This window comes from Chelonia mydas, chromosome 16 (assembly GCF_015237465.2).
Source record: "Chelonia mydas isolate rCheMyd1 chromosome 16, rCheMyd1.pri.v2, whole genome shotgun sequence".
Classification (NCBI taxonomy): domain Eukaryota; kingdom Metazoa; phylum Chordata; order Testudines; family Cheloniidae; genus Chelonia; species Chelonia mydas.
Genome location: NC_057857.1, coordinates 1,877,131 through 1,902,601, shown reverse-complemented (window position 1 = coordinate 1,902,601; position 25,471 = coordinate 1,877,131). Strand labels below are relative to the sequence as shown.

The following is a 25,471-nucleotide window of genomic DNA, read 5'->3' as shown; positions in this document are numbered from 1 at the left end:
TGCACCTGGGGGAAGCATTCCCAACAGCAGCTCTTAGTTACCAGAGTCAGAATGTTAACGCCACAGGGTGTTGCTAAAACTGACATTGTTATAGCAGATGTGATTGAGTCCAACCAATGATAAAGACTTAGCAGCATACAGGGCTAGGGATCTGGGTTTAAATCCTCCTGATGACATGTGTGCTTGCTAGATTTTGCATTACTGCCTTACTCCCTGCATCACTGGACCTACAAACCCATCACACTGTGTACTGCTATTGATAGCCACCGTTTGAAAGAGCAAGCCAGGCACTGAGAGTCTGGAGTAAAGTACGGAGATGGCCAGCAGAGTAAGATCTTCCAGTTCAAGCTGGATTGATATTAAAACATGATGACAAAGTAGTTTTTAAAAGCTGTGAAAGAGGTGAATGAGATTTAACCCTCTAGCTCACGGCCGGGGAGGAGGGGCATTGGACTGAGACTCTGAAGATTAGGGTTTAATCATTAGCTCTGTCACAGCCTTCCTGTGTGACCTTGGGCATGTCACTTACTCTCTCTGGGCTTTGGTTCCTATCTGTAAAATGGGGATAGTAATTGTCCCTTTCTCCCTTGTTTATTTAGATTGTAAACTCTTTGTAACAGGTCCTGTCTCTTATTGCGTGTCTTGCACATAGCCCAGGAGGTCCTCAACCTCAGCTGGGACTTCTAGGCACTACCACAATACAAATAATAGTAAAATATAGAATAATGTATTGGAGAAAGCATGTTTTGTCTCTCTTGCCTTTGATTTAGAGCTGCACATACAAAACATGTCAAACTGTCAGCAAGGCAGGGCTGCAAATCTTTAGAAACAGTGCACAGTGCGGAATGCACCAATCTTGAAGCATAAAGTCTTTTTCATGGTGACTTTACAGCTAGGATGAGACTCAGAAATGCCCAGGAAAGTATCAGTTTTCCCATAAACAGCCATTCTGACTTGCTGCTCCTCAGTATGGTATATACTGTACTCAATAAACATTATTACAAAGACACAACGTACAGTGCAATTACATCCATGAGCTGACCTGAGCTGGTAATTCCGCAGCCCTTCCGTGGTGACTCCATCAGTTTCTACCGCATTTAACATTTCATTTAAATTTCTCCCTCATATGGCTGTGAAGGAAACCATCTGTTTGTGACCTGATGCAGTGCTGTCTGCCTGAGTCTGCGGATAGACACAGTAAAACACTAAGCCTTATGAGAGGTGTGAACCGATACATCCACCTCAATTGGTTGTTAACTCTTAAGACCAATGATGGCAACTGATAATTATTTCATTGCCGATCATTTTAGCAGATCAGCCAGCTATTCCGGGATTGTGGGCAGACTAGGGGTTATTTCTATAACTCACGGTAGCTAAGGCAACAAAACTTTGCAGGAGCAGAGAGACAAAAACAGCACCAATAATTTTAACAAAAACATTAAAATAATTTCCTAAAATAGTGTTTTCTGCAAAATTTGAGGTGGCAGAAGTCTCTAGAAATCCCTTGCCCTATAAACCCCACTTACCTACTCCACTATCTCCTTCCAGTTACCTAACCTACCAACTCTCTCCTACTCTTTGCTGCTTAAACACCTGCCATCTTGTCTCCTTGCCCTCTTTCTGGTAATGGTGAAATGAGTCATCTAGGGACAACTAATGATTTATCATAAAACATGGTGTAACGAGTGTCGGAATGGATGGGGGAGAAATGGCTGTATTCTTCTGAAGCACCACCCCTAAACCCAAGCTCCACCCATAATGAAATATTATAACATGTTGTCATAGCAATTCAGGCAGCAAGACTTTACAGGAGGGAGAGGAAAACGGGAGCACCAACCAAATTCACATGGTTTCTGAAATCTCTAGAGGACCTTTTCTCTCAGATAAACTCTGTGGTGGGGCAGCTGCTCCCAAGCAATGAGGTAATGCCAAACGGGTGCCAATAAGCAATTCTTATTGCGCTGCCATACATTCTGATACACTCACATCCTCCCTGTGTGTAAAACAAGATAGGGGTATTTACAAAAATAATGGACATGTGGTCAAATGACCAAAAATAATGTGTGTTAGTGTGTTATAGCCCCGTGGCCGACGTGCTAGCCAGCAGCTCAGGTACAGAGGAGGGATAGCTCAGTGAGGGAGGAGGAACTAGCTCAGTGGTTTGAGCATTGGCCTGCTAAACCCAGGGTTGTAAGTTCAATCCTTGAGGAGGCCATTTAGGGATCTGGGGCAAAAATTGGGGATTGGTCCTGCTTTGAGCAGGGGGTTGGACTAGATGACCTCCTGAGGTCCCTTCCAACCCTGATAGTCTATGATTCTATACAGAGGGTAAGAGTTTGTCACATTCATTCTGATTTTGTTAGGGCTTTTCAAAGAGGTTCAAACTTTTCATTAAATTAAAATATCCAAAAGGCTAATACAGCAAATACTGACTGGGACTGAGAGTGAGAGTACAGCTCCTCTGATGGTGCTGAGTTGTCTGGAGCCAAAGGCTGAGGGCAATATTAAACCACCTCAGGGAGCTATTTTAATCCGGCTGCATAAACCTGGCTGCATTTGGATTTTACATCTAGGTCTCCTTTGCATTTACTTCCATTCTACAGTAGTGAACAATAGAAGCCTATTCATAGAACAAAAACTCTTGCCCATTAAAAACAAGACATGTAGAGATGCAAGAGAGCCCCTTTTAAAGTGAACATCTGACGAAAATGGGTAAAAGTATTGTTCATTTTGCTTCTTCATTAGATGTCTTTGAACTGAATTGCAAAACAGAACCCTTTCTGCAGCTCTACGGCCCTGGCGCTATTTTTTAAAATTTATAATGTTTTATTATTTTTTTCAAATACAAGAGATATACCAAAATACAAAATTCATCATAACACACAGAGTAAGTAAAGAGGGCTAGGATAAGGCAGGGGAAGGAAAGCGAAATATCTATCTTCAGTCTGCATTAATCAAAGACCTCTAAAAAGGCAGCCCAAATTACTTTGAATTTTTTGGGCATTTCCTTTCTGTGGAATGCCAATGGTTCGCAAGAAGGCCATATCATTAAGCCAGGCATGAGCATTTGGTGGCGATCTCTGGCACTGTTTAAAGAAGCATCTTCGCAAGGATATCCATCCAGCAGCCCCCTTCCACCTCACAAATCAAAATTAACAAGACCTGGCAGTAAAGCACAGCAGCAAAATATATCTCCATTAAACACAAACTTTTATCTTCACTTGTAAGGCCCATCACAGCCCAATCCCACCCAATTTACCACGCTTTATATTGGGATATTGATTCTCACCTCCGCTCTGCCAATGGTACGAGCTTTCAAAGCCCAGGTGTTACATTTTTGAACAATCACCTTTGGGGTTTCTCCCATGCTGCTCCATACATTTGCGAGGAGCTCCCTGTAACCATCTGCAAAACCAACTCATTGTCCTCCTTGAAATTCTCCTTTGCCGTGATGCCTGCAGAAAGCTCCTCAGTAGTTAGGCAGCTTGTGTGCCATGACGGCTACTTTTCATGCTGACCACGGTCATCTCACTGTTTCCTTGCTCTCCCCTCATCTGTTTGCTGCCCATGGTCTTACACTGCAAGCTCTTTGGGGCAGGAAGTGTCTCTATTATATGCCAGTACAGTGCCAATCACAATGGGGCCCTGCCTACTGTAATAATAATAAAATACTAATATTCTACCCTAGCAAAGAAAAAATCAAATCCACTCCAATTCTGTCAGGGCCCAAACCAACAGACAGTCTTTGCAGTGTGTCCTGAAGGTGGACATATTCATGGAATTCTGGACTTGAAGCAGTGATTTCCAGAGCAAGGGATCCTTGTAGTCCTACTTTCTCTTTTATACAGCTCCAGCTGTGGTGGTTTAGCACAGGGAGAGAGTCGTCTTTCAGGTAGGCAAACTCCAACCCATTAAAGGTTTCTTTATAACTCAAAAACAACACCTTCAACTCCATCCCGATACCAAAAGGCAGCCAATGCAGGTCCTGGTGCACAGGGGTCAGGTGCTCTGGGCACAATACACTGTGTAAGAAGCAGGCAGCTGTCTTCCACACCAGTTGCAGTCCAGTGAAATTAAGGTGTAGACCCACGCTGGTCACGCTGCATTAGTGGGATCCTGAGGGGCAAAGGGTATGGATAGGAGTAATGAGATCCAAAGCTGAGGGAAACAACCACAAGCTCCTAATCAAGATGGAGAAACACAGCCCTAGCTACTGTTTGATACCAATGTCTATAGACACTGCTAAGTGGTGAGTTCTGATGGCCAATGACAAGCACTCTCCACCAAAGGGGCAGATACAGCCTCTATCACCTCTTCCAGCCGCTTTCTTCAATTTACCATTATTGCCTCAGTCCTGTCTGGACTGAGCTTTAGCCAGCTTGCCTTCACCCAAGCCTCAGGCCTGGTCTACACTACCTAAGCTGCGTTAAGTCGATCTAATAATGTATGTGTCTAAACTACCAAGTTGCTTCTGCCAAACTAAGAGGCCTGTAAAGAACTGATTTTAACCTTGGAGGCCATCCCTTCACAGGTCCAATTGCCAGCAGAGCGTGATGCCGGGTAAGGCACCTCTGGTGAGTCCACATTTCCAGTCAAACTGTCGGGGTTACATGCTATTATTTTTTATGTTGAATCTGAAGAAAAAAGATGTCATGGGTATCGGTGACCACTCCAGCTACGCAGAGGGAGCTCTCCAAAAAAGACTGTTTATGTGCACGGGGATGGCCCTGGAATCCTTCATGGAGATCTCTAGGAAGCTTTCATGGAGGTACTCTGCAATCCTTTGCAGAAGGTTTCTGGGAAGGGCTGCCTTATTTCGTCCACCAAGGTAGGACACTTTCCCATGCCACTCCAGTATTAACTCTGCTGGCATCATTGCGGCACACAGCATTGCAGCATAAGGACCAGGTCTGTACCCAGACGCTTGCAGCATTTGCTCCCTTTCCACCTCCGTTACCCTCAGGAGAGTGATATCGTATGTGGTCACCTACAGGAAATGGGGGAAGTTTTAAATGCTAGCCCTTAAACCGCAAGCAATTTGACAAGTAATCCACCCCCTTTGGTGAATTCTGGGTCACACAACAACACTTTCTCAGGCGTGCCCTGGTTGTGGTTGGAAGGGATCACTGTGTATTGCAAGAAGCATTGAAAAAAAAAGGGGGGGGGCAGCTTCCTGTTTGTCTCCCTTCCCCGCAACCTGGTGCTGCTTTTGTAAAAAACTAACTATTTGGAGGCCTTTACACTGGTGCCTGTCCTCAAGCTCCATCCAGGTTGCTAGGGAAAAGGGGCCTTTTCTCAAGTTCCAACCTGTGATCCCAAGGATGTCTTCACAAAAGCAGGTTTCAGAGTAGCAGCGGCGTTAGTCTGTATTCGCAAAAAGAAAAGGAGTATTCATGTAGTGAGCTGTAGCTCACAAAAGCTTATGCTCAAATAAATTTGTTAGTCTCTAAGGTGCCACAAGTCCTCCTGTTCTTTTCACAAAAGCAGCAGCACAAGACCTCTCGCCCACACCTCGTGGTCTTACTCACCACGGCTGGAACAGCAAACCAACTCCTGCAATAGCCAGTGGTTGTGATTACGTTGTGGCTTGCAGGGAAATGCATTGAGGGGTGTTTCTTTTATAAAAAGAATTAACCTTGCACCAGAAACAATGCATGCACTGTCAATGCTACCCTTGTGCTTTGTATTCTTTACAGCTGAAACCTTGTCTGTTGGTGCATCCTCCACACTGGGACAGAGACTTTCCCAGATTAGAAGGCGGAAAAAGACGACTCGGGAGGACATGTTCAATGAATTAATGTACGCGTCCAAGAGTGACAAGATGGAGTTCAGCACATGGAGGATTATGCTATCCAAAAGCCTGGGCATGGACAGCGAGGACAGGGGAGCATGCAGGGAACAAGAGCGTGCCACGGAGGAAGAGATGCTGTGGATTATGAAGGAACAAACAGACATGTTGAGGCGTCTGACAGGTCCAAGAAAGGCAGCTGGATGCTAGAGTCCCTCTGCAGCCAATGCTGAACCTGCTGCCATCATCACCCAGTCCTACATCCTCCTCCTCGAAACGTCCTATGAGGCGGGGGTGGGGGTAGGTATCCCTTGCACTCAATACCAGGGGAGGATACAAGGACCAGAAGGTGCCCGTTCCCGCACCTTCAATTGCTACTATAGTGCATCTGTAAGCAAGCTTTCCTGGTTTCTCCCCCCAGAGTGTTATCAGCCCTTTCGCCCCAGGTTATCTTTCTTTTCTTTGTTGTCTCTGTGTGTTTGTGACCATAACAAAAATTAAAGGATTGAAGAGAAAAGGCTCTTTATTCATTCAGCACATGGTGGTTGGTGGGGGTGGAGTTTACAGGGGAGAAATGCACTGGAGGGGACAGTTTGGTAGGGAACAACACAGGTAAGTGTCACATTACTCTGGCTCATTGCTGAAACTGGCTTTCTGAGCCTCACGGGCAGGGCTGGCTCGACCTTTTCTGCCGTCCCAAACAGCAGGGAAAAAAAAAAAAAGTGCCCGCTGAAGAAGAATAAATAAAAAAATGCCGCCGCCGAAGGGCCGGCGCGGGAGGAGTGCCGCCCCAGGGAAGGCCGAAGGGCCGGCGCGGGAGGCGTGCCGCCCCAGGGAAGGCCGAAGGGCCGGCAAGGGAGGCGTGCCGCCCCAGGGAAGGCCGAAGGGCCGGCAAGGGAGGCGTGCCGCCCCAGGGAAGGCCGAAGGGCCGGCGCGGGAGGCGTGCCGCCCCAGGGAAGGCCGAAGGGCCGGCGCGGGAGGCGTGCCGCCCCAGGGAAGGCCGACGGGCCGGCGCGGGAGGCGTGCCGCCCCAGGGAAGGCCGAAGGGCCGGCGCGGGAGGCGTGCCGCCCCAGGGAAGGCCGAAGGGCCGGCGCGGGAGGCGTGCCGCCCCAGGGAAGGCCGAAGGGCCGGCGCGGGAGGCGTGCCGCCCCAGGGAAGGCCGAAGGGCCGGCGCGGGAGGCGTGCCGCCCCAGGGAAGGCCGAAGGGCCGGCGAGGGAGGCGTGCCGCCCCAGGGAAGGCCGAAGGGCCGGCGAGGGAGGCGTGCCGCCCCAGGGAAGGCCGAAGGGCCGGCGCGGGAGGCGTGCCGCCCCAGGGAAGGCCGAAGGGCCGGCGCGGGAGGCATGCCGCCCCAGGGAAGGCCGAAGGGCCGGCGCGGGAGGAGTGCCGCCCCAGGGAAGGCCGAAGGGCCGGCGCGGGAGGAGTGCAGGCCCAGGGAAGGCCGAAGGGCCGGCGCGGGAGGCGTGCCGCCCCAGGGAAGGCCGAAGGGCCGGCGAGGGAGGCGTGCCGCCCCAGGGAAGGCCGAAGGGCCGGCGCGGGAGGAGTGCCGCCCCAGGGAAGGCCGAAGGGCCGGCAAGGGAGGCGTGCCGCCCCAGGGAAGGCCGAAGGGCCGGCAAGGGAGGCGTGCCGCCCCAGGGAAGGCCGAAGGGCCGGCAAGGGAGGCGTGCCGCCCCAGGGAAGGCCGAAGGGCCGGCGCGGGAGGAGTGCCGCCCCAGGGAAGGCCGAAGGGCCGGCGCGGGAGGAGTGCCGGCCCAGGGAAGGCCGAAGGGCCGGCGCGGGAGGCGTGCCGCCCCAGGGAAGGCCGAAGGGCCGGCGAGGGAGGCGTGCCGCCCCAGGGAAGGCCGAAGGGCCGGCGCGGGAGGAGTGCCGCCCCAGGGAAGGCCGAAGGGCTGGCAAGGGAGGCGTGCCGCCCCAGGGAAGGCCGAAGGGCCGGCGCGGGAGGCGTGCCGCCCCAGGGAAGGCCGAAGGGCCGGCGCGGGAGGCGTGCCGCCCCAGGGAAGGCCGAAGGGCCGGCGCGGGAGGCGTGCCGCCCCAGGGAAGGCCGAAGGGCCGGCGCGGGAGGCGTGCCGCCCCAGGGAAGGCCGAAGGGCCGGCGCGGGAGGAGTGCCACCCAGGGAAGGCCGAAGGGCCGGCAAGGGAGGCGTGCCGCCCCAGGGAAGGCCGAAGGGCCGGCGAGGGAGGCGTGCCGCCCCAGGGAAGGCCGAAGGGCCGGCGCGGGAGGCGTGCCGCCCCAGGGAAGGCCGAAGGGCCGGCGCGGGAGGCGTGCCGCCCCAGGGAAGGCCGAAGGGCCGGCGCGGGAGGCGTGCCGCCCCAGGGAAGGCCGAAGGGCCGGCGCGGGAGGAGTGCCGCCCCAGGGAAGGCCGAAGGGCCGGCGCGGGAGGAGTGCCGCCCCAGGGAAGGCCGAAGGGCCGGCGCGGGAGGAGTGCCGCCCCAGGGAAGGCCGAAGGGCCGGCGCGGGAGGCGTGCCGCCCCAGGGAAGGCCGAAGGGCCGGCGCGGGAGGAGTGCCGCCCCAGGGAAGGCCGAAGGGCCGGCGCGGGAGGAGTGCCGCCCCAGGGAAGGCCGAAGGGCCGGCGCGGGAGGCGTGCCGCCCCAGGGAAGGCCGAAGGGCCGGCGCGGGAGGCGTGCCGCCCCAGGGAAGGCCGAAGGGCCGGCGCGGGAGGCGTGCCGCCCCAGGGAAGGCCGAAGGGCCGGCGCGGGAGGCGTGCCGCCCCAGGGAAGGCCGAAGGGCCGGCGCGGGAGGCGTGCCGCCCCAGGGAAGGCCGAAGGGCCGGCGCGGGAGGCGTGCCGCCCCAGGGAAGGCCGAAGGGCCGGCGCGGGAGGCGTGCCGCCCCAGGGAAGGCCGAAGGGCCGGCGCGGGAGGCGTGCCGCCCCAGGGAAGGCCGAAGGGCCGGCGAGGGAGGCGTGCCGCCCCAGGGAAGGCCGAAGGGCCGGCGAGGGAGGCGTGCCGCCCCAGGGAAGGCCGAAGGGCCGGCGAGGGAGGCGTGCCGCCCCAGGGAAGGCCGAAGGGCCGGCGAGGGAGGCGTGCCGCCCCAGGGAAGGCCGAAGGGCCGGCGAGGGAGGCGTGCCGCCCCAGGGAAGGCCGAAGGGCCGGCGAGGGAGGCGTGCCGCCCCAGGGAAGGCCGAAGGGCCGGCGAGGGAGGAGTGCCGCCCCAGGGAAGGCCGAAGGGCCGGCGAGGGAGGAGTGCCGCCCCAGGGAAGGCCGAAGGGCCGGCGAGGGAGGCGTGCCGCCCCAGGGAAGGCCGAAGGGCCGGCAAGGGAGGAGTGCCGCCCCAGGGAAGGCCGAAGGGCCTCCCCAGGTACCTGCTTCCTTAGCTAGTGCTTATAGCTGGCCCTGCTCGCGGATACGCAGAGCCCCTGGGACACAGCCTGGGTCAAGGTGTTTGAAGGAATTAGTCTCCTATGGCCCCAGAAGGTTAAAGGATGACAGATCAGTCTCATGCCAGAGGAAAAGATGAGCTAAATAAAAACAATTTCCTGTCCATTGCACCAGTGCCTGTTGCAGGAAACAATGGATGGTTCCCAAACGCAAACTGTCCCTGGTAACAAACCAAACATGCCAATGGGCTTTACACATCCACCCAGGGAAGGAGCTATTCCTGGTGGCTGCGGATTTCAGAGCACAGCTGTGGGTAACAGGAAATGCTCTCTACCACACTGGTCAGGAAAGTTTGTTCCCTTTTTTCCCTGTTGTGATTCAAAAATTGAAAAATTCTGACCAGTTTTCTGAGGGGCTTTTCCTGCCTCACAGACTTATAACAAATGTACCTGAAAGCAAAGCTAGAGAAAGGTTCAACTCTTCCTGAAGTGACACAAATCCAGCACTATTCAGAGCAGCTTCTCCGTGGAAAACAACTGATTTCTACTGAGAATTATAACAGGTGGGGAATCTAAGAATGGCCTTTTTTTCTCATCTCCGCAGATGCACAAAGCCCCATAATCTTGCTTCCCTGATGTTTAGGCTCTGTTAGCAAATATTTCTGACACACTCTAACCCTACTGCCAGCACGGTTCCTATTTGATTCCATTAATCTTTTCCCCCCTCCCCTCCTCATACACTTGCACAAAAGCCCCAGAAGCCCAAGAGGAAGCGATTGCACGTTTGACATATTTGTTATTGTGTCTAGCTCTCTCTCACGCTTTTTGAACCCAGGCCATACAGCAGAAGGACGTAACCTTGAGCTGGGCTAAACCCTGCCGTTCCCAGCAATGGAAATGGGAGAGGGTCTGGAGCTGGAAAAACAAGGAAGTGGCTTTCCCCTTTCCCTTTTGCAGCAATTCTCCCCTCCCTCCCATCATTCCTGTCACTGCACCAGGCAGGACATTAGACAATTAAAACCATGGCATATTAAAGCAGAGTGAACGTCCCACCTGGGAGTAGGCAAAGTCACAGCATGCTGCTCAGAAGCCAGAAGGAAACTTGCAGGCTTGCTACTAAGGTCGATACAAGACACTGACTCACTCACCCAGCATTAGCGAAACAGTCACCAATAGTCCTTTTCCTTTAGGAAATCCCATCAGAAATAGGCAGACATTTTGTTTTCTCTGTTATCATTATTTGTGCCAGTGGTTAATGGGAACTAAAACAGGTTGCTCTGTTGCCTTGTCTGTAATGGTGCTGTAAGCAGTGTGTCTATCCCACCGTGCAAGGAGCACACCACAATGAAGCCCTACAAATACACGTTGTGATTCCTCCTTCGCCATCGCAAATCCCATGACCACTGTGGGCCCTGACTAGCTCCCTGGTCTGGGCAGTCTCAGCAGATGGAGCAACGAAAAGGCAGGTCATGAACTCTCCTCTTACCCTCTTAACTGGGCCCTCTGGGTCAAGGCTAAGGCATGTTGCTGGGCTGGGCAGGGGTAGTAGCAATGCAGGCTTCCCACGTGGTTTAGATAAATAGAGGACTGTGACCCTCCGGGCTGTCAATCCCGCACCTCCCACCAGATACTATTTACTCTAACCATTTAAAAAGAATACAAATCTTCCCTTTCTCTTTAGCTTATGCTGGATGCTCTGACAAATACTGTTATAAGGGCACATTGTCTGAAGGAGCTTGTACTAAGGTCGATTGGATCCAGCTGCCCTGTGTGGAAACCCAGTTAGGGTTCTGAACTCGCCTTGGAGAAAGTGTTGTATATTGCTCTCTATCAGCTTCACCAGGACACATCAGGAGTGGTTCAATAAATACATTTAATAATCAAGGACATGTCCAGCTAAAAATTATGGCTTCCCTGATGCATTTCTCTTCCAACCATACAGATCTCTCTCCTTTCCTTCTTCTACTGAGCATGGTTAGTAAAGGCTACTTTTTCTTTATGTGTATGTTTGAGAGGCACAGAGTCCTTAAAAGAGAATATACTCAAGAAAAGCATCTTTCATGTTTCTCTGTTACTACTGATGATATCCTCCCAGACCAGCTACTTTAACTGCTGGATCGAGAGCTGAAATCATGACCTTGCCATATCCCATCACAAGTGAATACAGTATCACACACACACTCTAATGATTTCACTCCAGGATCAAGCAGGTAGAGAGGACTGGCTTAGAAGTAGCAGAAGTTATCAACTTTGATAACTAGTCAATAAGGCAATGGGAGGGGAGAGGGAGATGATAGAAAAAATGGGGAAAGAGTTGTGCTTTATAGTCTGACAGTTCCCCAGTATTTAAGGCCCTTTCTAACAGATCAGCTTCTTGAATCGGGGCTCTTCTAGGAGATGGGGGACATGGTGATTTGCAATGGGAATGAGAGAGAGAAAACAGTCACTTTGGGTGTCAAAGATCCTCCTGAAAGATGCCCTCAACTCCCTGGACATAAACAGAGGTTCAGAAGGAAATGGAACTGATCTTACTCTGCCCTGAATATCCAATGATGTAATTTTGTCAACATGCAAGAAATACCTCCTCATGGTTTTGCCCAGCCTTATAACAGTGGTGTGTGTGTACCAACTGGCAGACAACTACATGACTATGTCATGACTTAAAGATGTTTGTATCCTTGTGATTTCACACCCAGCGTTAAATAGAACAAAGCCACATTAGCCATGCCCAGACCTGTTGTTATGAGGGTTCCCAGGTACATGATACAAATTGAACCACCAGGGATTTTTTCAAAGAAGATGCAAGGGTGGCCAGCGGTGATGGGGTTATCACCACAAAAAATACCCAGGGCTTGAACCCTCTCTGGTGTAGACTGCCATGGCTCCACTGAGCTTAGGAGAGAGAACCTTTGTTGGTGTAAATTGGTATAGCTTCACTGACATTCAGTTGAGCTATGCTGATTCATGCTATTTGAGGATTTGGCTCTCAGATTATGGATTAACAGAAAACCCCACTGGCTTCCCATTTAGGGATGGAAAGTTGAGTATATGTTACTTTACAACACAGTCACTGTCTCAGTGACTTCACAGCAGTTACCAGGAACATCTGTCTCTGCACCACCCTCCCAGCGAGGCAAGGAGAGCACCGCACAGCAGAATTAAGATACCAGAAATGTCAATCAGGAAGTAAATATCAGGCCCAGGATGCTTGGGGATGAGACAGGAGTCGATTAGACTTATCACACAAACCCCTCCTCTCCAACAGTGTGCTCCCCGTCAACAAAGCCATCCACGGCTCTTTTCACAGCTAGGGTTGGGAAAGGAGAGAACACAGCAGATAATGTTTCTTTTCTCACTGCCAGCACCTGCTTAGCGATTGCTTTCTGTGATCTTCATGGTAACCCTGTACCAGGGTTTTACTGCCTTGAAAGAGATGAGAATGATCATGCAGACTAGAGGGGAGGACACCAGAGAAAGGGACCATCCCCCTTGCTCCCTCCCTCTCTTTGTAATGCCTCCATCCCCTGCGGACACATGGCCTTTCTGAATGCTTTGGGTATGCGCAGTGTACTCAATTCCCTGAGGGCAGCGTGCGTGCATGCTCTCCCATCATACTAGAGACCAAGAGCGGAATAATATGAACATATATATTTAGCAGCAGCAAAATTATTTCTCTTACAGAAAGAATATTTCCATGCTGGGCTTTTTCCCTTCCCTTATCACAGATTGTATATTTATAGCGTGAGAATCCTACCTCGCACAAACAAATGCTGCCAGGCCACTGCGCTCAGAAAGGGATCCAGTTCTGCACTCGTCTAAATGCCCCTTTTCGGACAACCCCAATCTCAGCTCCTCTCGTGGGAAACGCTAAAGAACCAGATCTCCCAAGAGATTTAAACCAGGGCCTCAAGCCTGGGAGTGCCTCTAGCATTGCCTTTAGGCAACTGAGCCAGATAAAAAGTCGCTGAGCGAGATCCTGAGCCTCACTCCAACGACACAAAGTAGCCCTAAAGCCAGCAAAGCTGCAGACCGCTGTATACGGCAGGCTCCAGTAGTGATTCCTACATCTCTTCCCCTCCCAGACCCTGATGCAAGGGGGACTTCACAGGGGAAAGGAGGATGGGCTGAGGCATCCCGGCCGTTGGGAACTGCTGGCTGTTAGAACAGCCTCTTGGGGGGCTACACAGAGGAAAAGAACCTCAGCTGGTGTCTATAGGTGTTATGTTATTGACTTCAATGGAGCTACTCTTGTTTACCCCCTCTGGGGATCTGGCCCAGAAAATGGAAAGAAGGTGCTAGCTAAGCTTAGTTTCAGTGTCCAAACTGAGCGCAGCACCATGACTAGCTGGTGCAGGGCCATGAGAGCGTGAAATTCCTTCCCGCTAACCAACAGCTTTTTAGTAGAACAGGAGACATGCTGTCCTACTCTACAATTTTTCTCTGGTTATTTGTCCCTATAACCAACAGGACACTGCTTGCTGTGATAGCTGGGGGTAAGAAAACTGCCATCTTGCTATAGACAACAGCCCCCTGAGGCTACTTCCAGCAGCTGCCAACAGAAGGGGCACATCCCAACTCCGTACATCAGTGAACTGCCCATTGTACCATGGTGAGAAACCGTTCTTAATCCCTAGAAGAGGAGGTTGATTTCATGGCAAAATTTCCCCCGGGTTTACAGTTTGTCATGGATGAACAGGGGGGAAAATGTTGTCAATTATGGTGAATGTGAGATTTCTGCTTTGAAAGGGAGTGAAACAATACAATTCCTCTGGGCTGACAGGGCCTGGGGCACCCCTCCCAAACTCACATTTAACGCATTTCAGACAAAAATGCATCCAATGTTCCATTTCCACACTGAACATGGGGATTTTATGGTCTGTGTGGCTTTCATGACATTAAGGTTGATACAGGCCCTTAATCATAGGTAACAGTTTGCTGGATGAAGCCATAGAGTGGGGGTTCGGGGTGTCAAGAGCCAGCTCTGCCTTTTCTCTTGCAAAGCTTGCTTTATTTTCTTCACACCGGTATGTGGGACACCACCCTTCAGGGTGAGAACAGAATGCCAAGTCTCTGGGCTTCTTGCAAACTGCTGCAGTGAGTCTTCTGATTTACATGAAAATAATCGCAATAGAATAGGAATGGAAAATGCATTTAAATTACTGAATACTAATAATATGCCATGGTCACAGGCAGAAACTTCCAACCAAAGATTTTAATGCTCTGGAGAAAAGTTAATTAAGTATCACAACAGTGAAAGATAAACAGCATGACATCCATTTTAGAGATGAAACTGAGGCACAGCACAGTGACTACCCCCATGGTCAACTAGTGAGTCAATGGTAAGTCTGGGTCCAGAACCCGTTAAGTCCCACCTCTAATCACTAGACCACACTGTCTTCCAGCAGCTATCGCTGGGTAACTTTCTGCATGCAATGGACAAAGCTAAGCCTTCCGAAGAGTGAGAAAACTTGAGTGAGGAAATACCTGGAAAGAGATTCTTGGAAAAATCAGAAAGGCGAGGAAGGTAATCACCAAGCTACCTGATTGACTTAGCTACGTCATACGTGGCTGTGAAAAATGTTGTCCCCTGAGCACCACAGTTAGGTCAACCTAGCCCCCATTGTAGATGTGGCTAGGTTGACAGAATTCTTCCGTCAAACTAGCTGCCATCTCAGCATTGGGAGCAGCAGATCCACTACACACTGAGGCTGGGTATTTCTAAATCTGCCTTTCCTCCACTCATCCTCTAAAGGGGGAGGGAAGGCTCCTATAGACATTGTCCTCCTCTGTCCACTTCCACACTGTACTATCATCATGCCGAATACGTTTCAGGCCCTTTGGAATGCTCAGTATGTGGGACAAGCCCATGGAAATCAGGATGGTCAGAGTGTCTTATCAGTCTCCGGAGAAAGGCCTGAGTGGCAGAGACCTACAAAGCACGACACAAAACGACCTGAAGGTTAAAATTATGGGTTGGGAGGTGGATTTTATAAACTGAGAAACAAAGGACTGTGTTAATCTGCAGACATCAGGCCAGATTCCAATCTCCGCTACGCTAGTGTAAAACTGGAGTAACTCCACAAAAGACTCCAATGTAAAGGAGAGGAGTGATGAAGTGGGTTCTAGCCCACAAAAGCTTATGTCCAAATAAATTTGTTAGTCTCTAAGGTGTCAAAAGGACTCCTTGTTGTTTTTGCTGATACAGATTAACACGGCTACCCCCCTGAAACCTGGCCCATCCTGTTTATTTCAGGCTTTTAGCTTGAAGAGCCCATGTCACCTGTGTAATGGCCAGACTAGGAAAAGGGAAGGAGTCAGCCTGGAAACATGACACAGTGCTGAGTGAACAGGATGCTATGTGTGCTACTGTTCAGAGTTCCTGAGGTTCATTCTGCACAGCTGCAGAGTGACAGCTGCAACAGAAACCATCTGCCTGCATGTTGCACTGGGCAACCGGGAGAGGAGAGCAGGATGGATTTCCACGAGGAACTGGCCCAAAGGGAGCCAAGGTTCCCTTTGCAACAGAGGAAACTAGGTTTGGTGGAGACTTTATGAGGGTAGCCATCACTTCAGAACAGACTAATAGAGACTGAGCCCAGTCGAGCCCCAATGTGTATGGGGAGGGTGTTCCATGTGCTACGAGGAAGGGTAAGAAAGGATCGAGACAGAGGAACCAGGACAGAAGCATCAGGAGAGAAGAAAAAATTCCAGTAAACACAGTCACCAGCAAATATCTGGCTAGAACTTGATGACTCCCTTTGCTGCCCATTCTGCATGGGGACCTGGGGACACTTCGTTAATTAGCACAGTTGTGAGCGGGCAGTTTAATTTATCAGGTGGAAATCCCAAAAGGAACAGCTGAGCTCACAGGAGCCAACAGGTCTGCATGGAATGGATATGGGGGTCACTTTCAACTGAATAAACTGCTCTGGAAAGAGAGGATCTTTCTTTGCTCATTATCTTGTTGTTTCATCTGCCCTGTAATGGCAGGTGCTTTGATTAATGTATTAAAAGGTCACATCCAGTGGTTTCACTCTGGCTTGGTAGTTTTCACACGAGTTAGCAGGTTGAGTTAAGGACTAGGCTCTGCCATCATTTTTAACTCCATCTGTGAGCTCATGTGAAAACTACAAATAGCCTCATCTTCCCTAGCATTGTGCTGTGAGTTAGTTAACCCAAGGGGGCTCAGTAGAGTTAAAAACACACCTTTTTCCTAGTGAAGACATAGCCACAGTGGCAGAAAGGGAAGTGTTGAATAAATATTTCTGTTCTCTATCTGGGGAAAAACAGATGATATGATCTCATCACATGGTGATAACACTGCATTCCACTAGTATCACTGGAGGATGTTAAATAGAAGCTACTAAAATTAGACATTTTTAAATCAGCAGGTCCAGGTAACTTGCCTCCAATGGTTTTAAAAAAGGTGGCTGAGGATGGGCTGGATGTTAATGTTGATTTTCAATAACTCTTGGAGCATCAAGGAAGTTACAGAAGACTAGAAGAAAGCTAATGTTTTACTAATTTTAAGGAGAAATGGGATGACCCAGGTAAGCTTGACATCGATCCTGGACAGGATAATAGAGCAGCTGCTAAGGGACTCAATTAATAAAGAATTAAATAATGGTAATGTAATTAATGCAAATGAACATGGGTTCATAGAAAAAAGATCCTGTCAAACTAAGTTGATATCTTTTTTGATGAGATTACAGGTATGGTTGATAAAGGTAAAAGGGTTGATGTAATATACTTAGACTTTTGTAAGGCATTTGACTTGGTACTGCGTGACATTTTGATTCAAAAACCAGAACGATATAAAATTAATATGGCACACATTAAATGGATTAAAAACTGGCTAACTGATACGACCGAAAATGTAATTGTAAACAGGGAATCATCAGCAAGAGGATGTCTTTCCAGTGGGGTCTTGCATGGATCATTTCTTGGCCATACTCTATTTAACATTTTTATTATTTACTAGGGCTGTCAAGTGATTAAAAAAATTAATCACACTGTTAATAATCGAATACCATTTATTTAAATATTTTTGATGTTTTCCACATTTTCAAATATATTGATTTCAATGATAACACAGAATACAAAGTGTACAGTGCTCAATTTATATTTATTTTTTATTACAAGTATTTCCACTGTAAAAAAACAAAAGAAATTGTATTTTTCAATTCACCTAATGTAAGTACTGTAGGGCAATCTCTTTATCATGAAAGTTGAACTTACAAATGTAGAATTATGCACAAAAAATAACTGCATTCAAAAATAAAACAATGTAACACTTTAGAGCCTACAAGTCCACTCAGTCCTATTTCTTGTTCAGCCAGTCACTCAGATAAATAAGTTTGTTTTCATTTTCAGGAGATAATGCTGCCCACTTCTTGTTCACAATGTCACCTGAAAGTGAGAACAAGTTGTTCTCATGGCACTGTTGTAGCCAGTGTCGCAAGATATTTATGTGCCAGATGAGCTAAAGATTCATGTGTCCCTTCATGCTTCAACCGCCATTCCAGAGGACATGCGTCCATGCTGTTGACGGGTTTTGCTCGATAACAATCCAAAGCAGTGCAGACAGGTTCTGTAGTTTCTGCATCAGAGTGTTGCTCTTCTAAGACTTCTGAAAGCATGCTCCATACCTTGTCCCTCTCAGATTTTGGAAGACACTTCAGATTCTTAAACCTTGGGTCGAGTGCTGTAGTTATCTTTAGAAATCTCACATTGGTACCTTCTTTGCATTTTGTCAAATCTGCAGTGAAAGTGTTCTTAAAATGAACCTGTGCTGGGTCATCATCCGAGACTGCTAGAACATGAAATATATGGCAGAATGCAGGTAAAATAGAGCAGGGGACATACAATTCTCCTCCAAGGAGTTCAGTCACACATTTAATTAACACATTTTTTTAACGAGTGTCATCAGCATGGAAGCATGTCCTCTGGAATGTGGCCGAAGCATGAAGGGGCATATGAATATTTGGCATATCTGGCAAATAAATACCTTGCAACGCCAGCTACAAAAGTCTCATACGAACGTCTGTTCTCACTTTCTGGTGACATTGTAAATAAGAAGTTGACAGCATTAGCTCCTGTAAATGTAAACAAACTTGTTTGTCTTTTGGCTCTAAAGTTTTACATTGTTTTGTTTTTGAGTGCAGTTATGTAACAAAAAAAAATCTACATTTGTAAGTTGCACTTTCATGACAAAGAGATTGCACTACAGTACTTGTATGAGGTGAATTGAAAAATACTGTTTCTTTTGTTTATCATTTTTATAGTGCAAATATTTGTAATAAAACTAATAATATAACTTGAGCAGTGTACACTTTGTATTCTTCATTGTAATTTAAATCAGTATATTTGAAAATGTAGAAAAAAATCTAATATATTTAATACAATTGGTATTCTATTGTTTAACAATGCAATTAAAACTGCGATTAATCGTGATTCAGTTTTTTGAGTTAATTGCGTGAGTTAACTGCGATTAATCGACAGCCCTAATTTTTATCAATTACCTGGAAGAAAACATAAAATTATCACTGATAGAGTTTGTCGATGCCCCAATAATTGAAGGAGTAATAAACAGTGAAGAGGACAGGTCACTGATTCCAAGAGATCTGGAATGCTTGTTAAACTGGGCGCAAGCGAACAATATGCAATTTAATACAGCTAAATGTAAATACAGAGATCTGGGAACAAAGAATGCAGGCCATATTTATAGGATGAAGGACTCTATCCCAGGAAGCAGTGACTCTGAAAAAAGATTTGGGGGTAGTTGTGGATAATCAGCTGAACATGGGTTCCCAGTGAGAATGGAATCCTGGGTTGCATAAACAGGGGAATCTCAAATAGTAGAGGTGTGATTTTAGCTTTGCATTTTGCATTAGTGCAACTGCTGCTAGAAAACTGTGTCCAGTTCTGGTTTCCACAACTGAAGAGGGATATTGATAAATCGGAGAGGATTCAGAGAAGAGCCGTGAGAATGATTAAAGGATTAGAAAGACAAGGTGGATGAGGTAATATCTTTCATTGGACCTACTTTTGTTGGTGAGACTACATAAAAGATTAGAAAACATGCCTAGTGATGAAAGACTCAAAGAGCTCAATCTATTTAGCTTAACTAAGAGAAGGTTAAGGGGTGACTTGACTACAGTCTATAAGTACCTACATGGGGAACGAATATTTAATATTGGGCTCTTTAGTCTACCAGAGAAATGTTTAACACAATCCAATGGCTGAAAGGTGAAGCTAAACAAATTCAAACTGGAAATAAGATGTAAATATTTAACAGTGAGGGTAATTAACAATGGGAACAATTTCCCAAGGGTCCTGGTGGAGTCTGCATCACCAACAATTTTTAAATCAAGATTGGATGTTTTTCTAAAAAAATCTGCTCTACAAATTATTTTGGGGCAGTTCTTTGGCCTGTGTTACACAGGACGTCAGATTAGACTATAAATAATGGTCTCTTTTGACCTTGGAATCTATGAAGTGAAGAGACCCAACACAACCCGCACAACAAACGATTAACCAGTGGAACTCATTGCCAGGGGATGTTGTGAAGGTCAAAACTCTAACTGGGTTCAAAAAAGAATTAGATAAGTTGAGGGAGGATAAGTCCATCAGTGACTATTAGCCAAGATGGTCAAGGATGCCACCCCATGCTCTGGGTGTCCCTCAACCTCTGAGTGCCAGAAGCTGGAACTGGATGCCAGGGGATGGATCACTCGATGATTGAATGTTCTGTTCATTCCCTCTGAAGCATCTGGCATTGGCCACTGTCGGAAGACAGAACATTGGGCTGGATGAACCATTGGTCTGACCCAGAATGGCCGCTCTTATGTTTGTGGAGTGAGGAGGGAACTGCATGGGCCCTATAGAGTGCAGTGAACAGGCTGGGCAAAGGGCAGGGAGAGATGTGCATGGCCGCTGCACAGTGCAGTGACAGGGCTGGATATGGAGAGAGAGTTTGCATGGCCTCCGTCCCACTCAGGAAGAAGAACCAACAAGAGGAAGAGAAGAGAACTAATTCAAACAAACGATAAACAGAGAAGCTATATAGTGAAGCCAGAAGTTGCTAATTAATATCATATTGCCTTGAGAGGATTCAAAGTGGAGAGTTCCCCTCAGAAACACAAGCAGACAAAGCTGGCTTGAAACTTCTGCGGCTGGGGCTCTGCATAGGCAGCCTGAGCTCGTGATCAGAAATGTTTGCAGCTGCTCTGGCTGAGTCCAGTGGTAGCTGCTGCTGGTACTGACTTTTCACTTAACTCCCTGAATGTGCTGGGGAGCTGGAATCGGAGCAAGCAACCCACGAAGGGGCTCCTCTCCCCTTCCCTCCCCTCCCCTTCCCTACAAGCCCTTACACCACTAGCTTCAGTTCACCTCGACTGGGCTGGTGACTTACATCTTCCTCCCCTCACAGGCGGAGATTATCCATGTGTACTTCTGTAGTACCTGGGAGCTCTAGTCATGGGCAGGACCCCACGGGGCTAGGGAGCCTCTCTCCATATCCCTGTCCTGCTTTTATCATTAGACCATGGATGTGGCTACTTATGGAGGGGCTGCTGCTCCCAGCATTTGGAACCACTCTGCCCAGAGCTCAGGGAGGCCTGGCACAAACAAACACCCCCTCCACTATGGGCAGTGGTTGAATATGCAGTTGGGGAGGCTAGCCCCTGGCCCCTCCCCCTCTGGCCGAGGCCCCACCCTTCCCCTTCCAGAGACCGGAGCAGACATCCCCCTGCAGCCGCCAGCGCTGGGTGGGCAGGCGGCGTGGCCGTAGTTCCCTCAGTTCCAGCATCCCCAGTGACAGACGGACGGGCAGCGCAGCCGTGGTCCCAGCCCCCACAACCCTGGGCCTTGTGCACACCGGCCCCAGCCTGCCTGCCGCCCCAGCCTCTCGGCCACCCTGGGAAGGGAAGTGGAAACAGGCAGATGGAGGCCTGGGGGCAGAACGTGGGCGGAGCCACGCCAGGCTGTTTGGGATGGCACAACCTTCCCCTGCCCATGCTATCCGCTGCCCATGCCCCCTGCATTATTGTATCAGCACATCCACCAGAAGGTCAGCAAATAAAACAAGCTGCAGTAGCTGCTGAGTGTCTCTCATATGCTGTGCGATAAGGAGATTTACTGGGGAGCGAGATGAAGAACAGCTCCAGAGTCAAAAGAAATAACTAAAGACAAGAATTAAACTCACTGTTCAAGCCCAAGGGCCAGTCAGGAACAATCTGGGCTCCTTAAGACCGGAAATGACACTCATTAGTGCATGTGTGCGTCTGTCAGAAAGGCTCAGTGACCAGTCAGGACATCAGCGTTACAAGTTGACTGTGTGTGGTGGGCACCAGCACTCTACTCCACACAGCCCATTACGAACAGTGCGGCCCCCTGGGCACCTTCACACTGCTGACATTATCTTTCACTAAAACAGGTTTCCTTCCCCCCAGTATGGAATCCCCCCATCCCCCACCCTGCCGAAGTGCAGAACTGTCAGTATTCGGCTCTAAATCACAGACAGGCTTACGGGTCTAACATCTGGGACAGACACAGCTGTTTTACCCCACTGCTGAGCTGGGATTCCTGGTTTTCTAAAGGGCTAAGGGCCAGAACCTGCTGCTGTCGAAGACAGTGGTGAAATCCTGACCCCACTGAAGTCAATGGGAGTTTTATTGTTCACTAATATGGGGCCAGGATTTCATCCTGGAAAGTTTCCCACTCACTGCAATGGAAGTAAGATGGTGCTCTAAAGTATCTGCAACCAGTAGTGAAATCTATAGACCTGTGACTTCCATAAAATTGCCTGTTTATACCTCATACTGACAACTGGATAATTTGTGGGGATTAGGGCGGTAAATACAATAAACCTAGAGAACGGCTGCAAGTTAAACTGCTGTTAAACATTATTCTTAGAATCAGTGTAATTAGTGTCCAGTTTTATTTTGTTCTAAAGTCAGCATTGAGATGGGATGTATTGGATGAGGTAACTGGAAAACACCTTGTTCATCTGGATGCCTTTGACCAGAATCCTCCATTCATTTATAATTCTAGCCAAGCAGTCTAAAACCACTGTCTGTTTTTCAGGTCTGTGCGTAATCATGGACTATTTCTCTATCAGAGGTGCAGGATTTACTTTTTATTGTCCTGATCCTTTGTATTACGTGGGACGCTGCCCAAGAAGATCTCAATGGAATTCTGCAGATCCCTCTGGTCAGTTTGTTTCATGAGAGCGTCCTCACTAATGAAGTAACTGTCTGGTTCTCTTGCTATTTTTGACTCTAGAAATGTAAGCGTAACGATCTTTACAGCATTCTCCCACACCTTTCATGCCCAATCAAAGGACGCTGTTCTGAGGACTAAATGAATTATCATAGTTTCAATTCCCTGGTATCCTTCTGGTTCCTTTTCAGGGGATGCAAGGCCGGTTCTCTTTGCTACCCTAAAGACTGTCTGGAAAAGCATGTGACTATTTGCTGCTTTCATAAAAATGTTTGGTTTTTTAAAAATCTGTTTGCTTTTCGCTGTCTTTTGTGAGCAAGTTATGCTGTTTGTATTACACCCAGGTGTTTGCATAATATTTACTTTGAATTACTTTGTTTCTCTAAATACAGAATCTAAGCCTTAGGTAAAGAGAGAAACATTTGTAGTTTTTGTACATGGCTTTCCTACTGCTGAAAACCAAGTCAAGATCCAAAGAGGATGGAGCTAGACTGTTCTCAATGGCACCAGATGACAGAACAAGGAGTAATGGTCTCAAGTTGCAATGGAGGAGATCTAGGTTGGATATTAGGAAAAACTATTTCACTAGGAGGGTGGTGAAACACTGGCATGCGTTATCTAGGGAGGTGGTGGAAACTCCTTCCAAATGCATAACTCTTTACAATGATAGGGAGAACCTGAATTCTAGTTAATTTTAAAAAATCAAGTACTTATCTGTCCTGAGTCCCTTTGCCTGCTGTTTTTGGTTTTACTTTTACATATTCCTGTTTAATTTTTAAAATGGTTTTCTCTAACCTGCTGCTGTGTGAAATACCCAAACAAACAACAGGGCAAACTGCCTAGCAAATTAATAAAGGGAAACAGTGAAAGTGATGGCATACAAAGTACTGTTAAAAGTCCAATTAAAAAATAAATAAAAGAGAAGCATTTTTCTCTAACTGTTTCATTTATAGACATCCTGGGGTTTACAAATCACAATAAGGAGTTAAAAAAATGTTCAGACAGAAGCATGAGTTTTAAGTTGGCAGAGTTCCTGTAATTCTAACATATGATTAAAATGCTAATTTAAAAGGCATACCAACATCTACTACTGGTTAAAGACTCAAGGAACCCATCATTTGCAAGCAGTATGGATCTCACTACAGGAAACTGCTGAGTAGAATTTTCCAAAGAAGTTGCAGACAGAAGCTCTGTGTGAAGGAAAATCATGGATTTCAAACAATTTGGAGGATTTTTCTGTGCTTTCACCAAGAAAATCAGAAGGCCAAGAAGCAACACTCCCTACAAGTGCTTACAATTTTCCTTGAAACTATTTTTCAATAGAAAACTGAGCTTTCAGCTAAACAACATTCTTTGCAGAGAGTGTCTGCTTTCTATGGAAAATTTAGATTTTATTTTGAAAAACGGAACACCTGAAAACCAAAATATTTCAGCCCACAACTGAAATATTAAAATTTGGAAAACTTGCTACAGTGCCTTATGGGAGTTGTAGTTCAGCTGCCTCATGTTCCCAATCTCCTCTGTGAGCGGGGCTCTCGAGCCAGACTACATGACGCACCATGGCCAGGAACCCCATGATGCACTACTTCTCCTCTCCAAGAGGAGAGACCATAGGGTATCACTGGAGATGTATTTCAGAGGGGTAGCCGTTTTAGTCTGTATCAGCAAAAACAACGAGGAGTCCTTGTGGCACCTTAGAGACTAACAAATTTATTTGGGCATAAGCTTTCGTGGGCTAAAACCCACTTCATCAGATGCATGGAGTATAAAATACAGTAGGCAGGTATAAACACAGCTGGAAGACAGGCCAGTGCTCGCTTACAGACCGCGCCCCAACCTAAAGCAAATACAAGCAACTACACACCACACAACAAAAACACTAACTCAGGAACCAATCCCTGCAACAAAGCCCAGAGCCAACTCTGTCCGCATATCTATTCAAGGGACCAGGGCCAGCCCACAACATTTTGGCACCTGAGGCGGGGAGCTCAAATAACACCCCCATGCCTCCTCGCTTGGGCCAAAACTTTGAAACGTCTCAATTCTGCCTTCTTCCTGTTCTACTCCTCTCATGGTGCTGCTCTGCTACCTACCCAATAAAGGAGAACTAACAACTTAAAATGCCTTGTTCAAAAATTTTAAGTAACACATAACTTTCAAACGCCTGAACAGCAAATGTAACTTTTCTTGTCTGCATAGTAAACACGGGCATTTTTATCTGTTTGAATAGTCAAAGTGGTGCTTTCTGTGCCTTCTTGGTTGCAAAGATTTGAACTCCTTCCTGCTGAAGGTCCACAGTCTGGGCCAGCTCATGCCTATTGAGATGGTTGCAAGGCCGACAAGCCTCTCCTGTGTCATTGTGGAGTGTAGATGTGTTTTTATTAACTTCAGCTTGGAGAAGCTGCGTTCTCCACTGGAAAATGTTACAGGAAGTGTCAGAAGTATGTGCAGAGCAATGAAAGCATTTGGAAAGAGGTGGTCATCTTATTTGTGCACATATATTCCAGAACAGCCTTTGGAGTTGATCCTGCTGAAATGTATCTTGAAAGGGCTTTCAGTTCATCACCTAAGTCACTCGCATCAATATCGCACATGTCATCATGTGTCAACACTGTCTCTAGTGCCCTGCATTGCTGGTGTAGGTCTTCTTCAGGTATAGTGAGGAGTTTTGGAATATCAGACAACATCCCAAATATACTGCTGTGTTCCTTGAGCTGCATGAAATGTTCTTCAACTGACTGTATTGCACAATCTAGCACCTGGTTAAAGAATTCAACTTTGAATTGTTGTTTGGGGTCTCTTATGGGATTATCCCGTGCCTCGTAATCAAAACGTCGTCTTCTTCGGTGACACCTGTATTCTTGAATGGGTGGGAAAATAGCTTCAGTGTGAAGTTCCTTTGCCAATTTCTGAGCACTCTTCAGAATGTTTCAAAATCCCTCATCTGACCAGTAAGACTATAGGTATGACTTTGCTTTGTCCAGTTGTTCCATTGCTCCAGAAATATCAAGGTCAACACCTTGGAGTCTCTTGCTTACAACATTTATTTCAAACAGTATGTCATGCCACAGCACTAAGCCACACAGAAATTTGAAGTTATATATGTTTCTGGTGGTTTCATTTCCCTCTGCCACTGTTCTCCCATGA

The 25,471-nt window shown here is 47.9% G+C and overlaps 1 protein-coding gene and 1 long non-coding RNA gene across 10 annotated transcripts in view; one reads left to right on the top strand and one right to left on the bottom strand.

Annotated features, from left to right (window-relative positions):
• The window catches only part of EXD3 (exonuclease 3'-5' domain containing 3), a 523,135-nt gene that overhangs the window by 194,320 nt on the left and 303,344 nt on the right, over positions 1–25,471 (bottom strand). The window lies entirely within an intron of this gene.
• Positions 234–24,266, top strand: LOC122463159. The gene is made up of 3 exons (XR_006286224.1): positions 234–245; positions 9,407–9,413; positions 24,120–24,266. It is a non-coding gene; the product is annotated as an uncharacterized LOC122463159 (long non-coding RNA).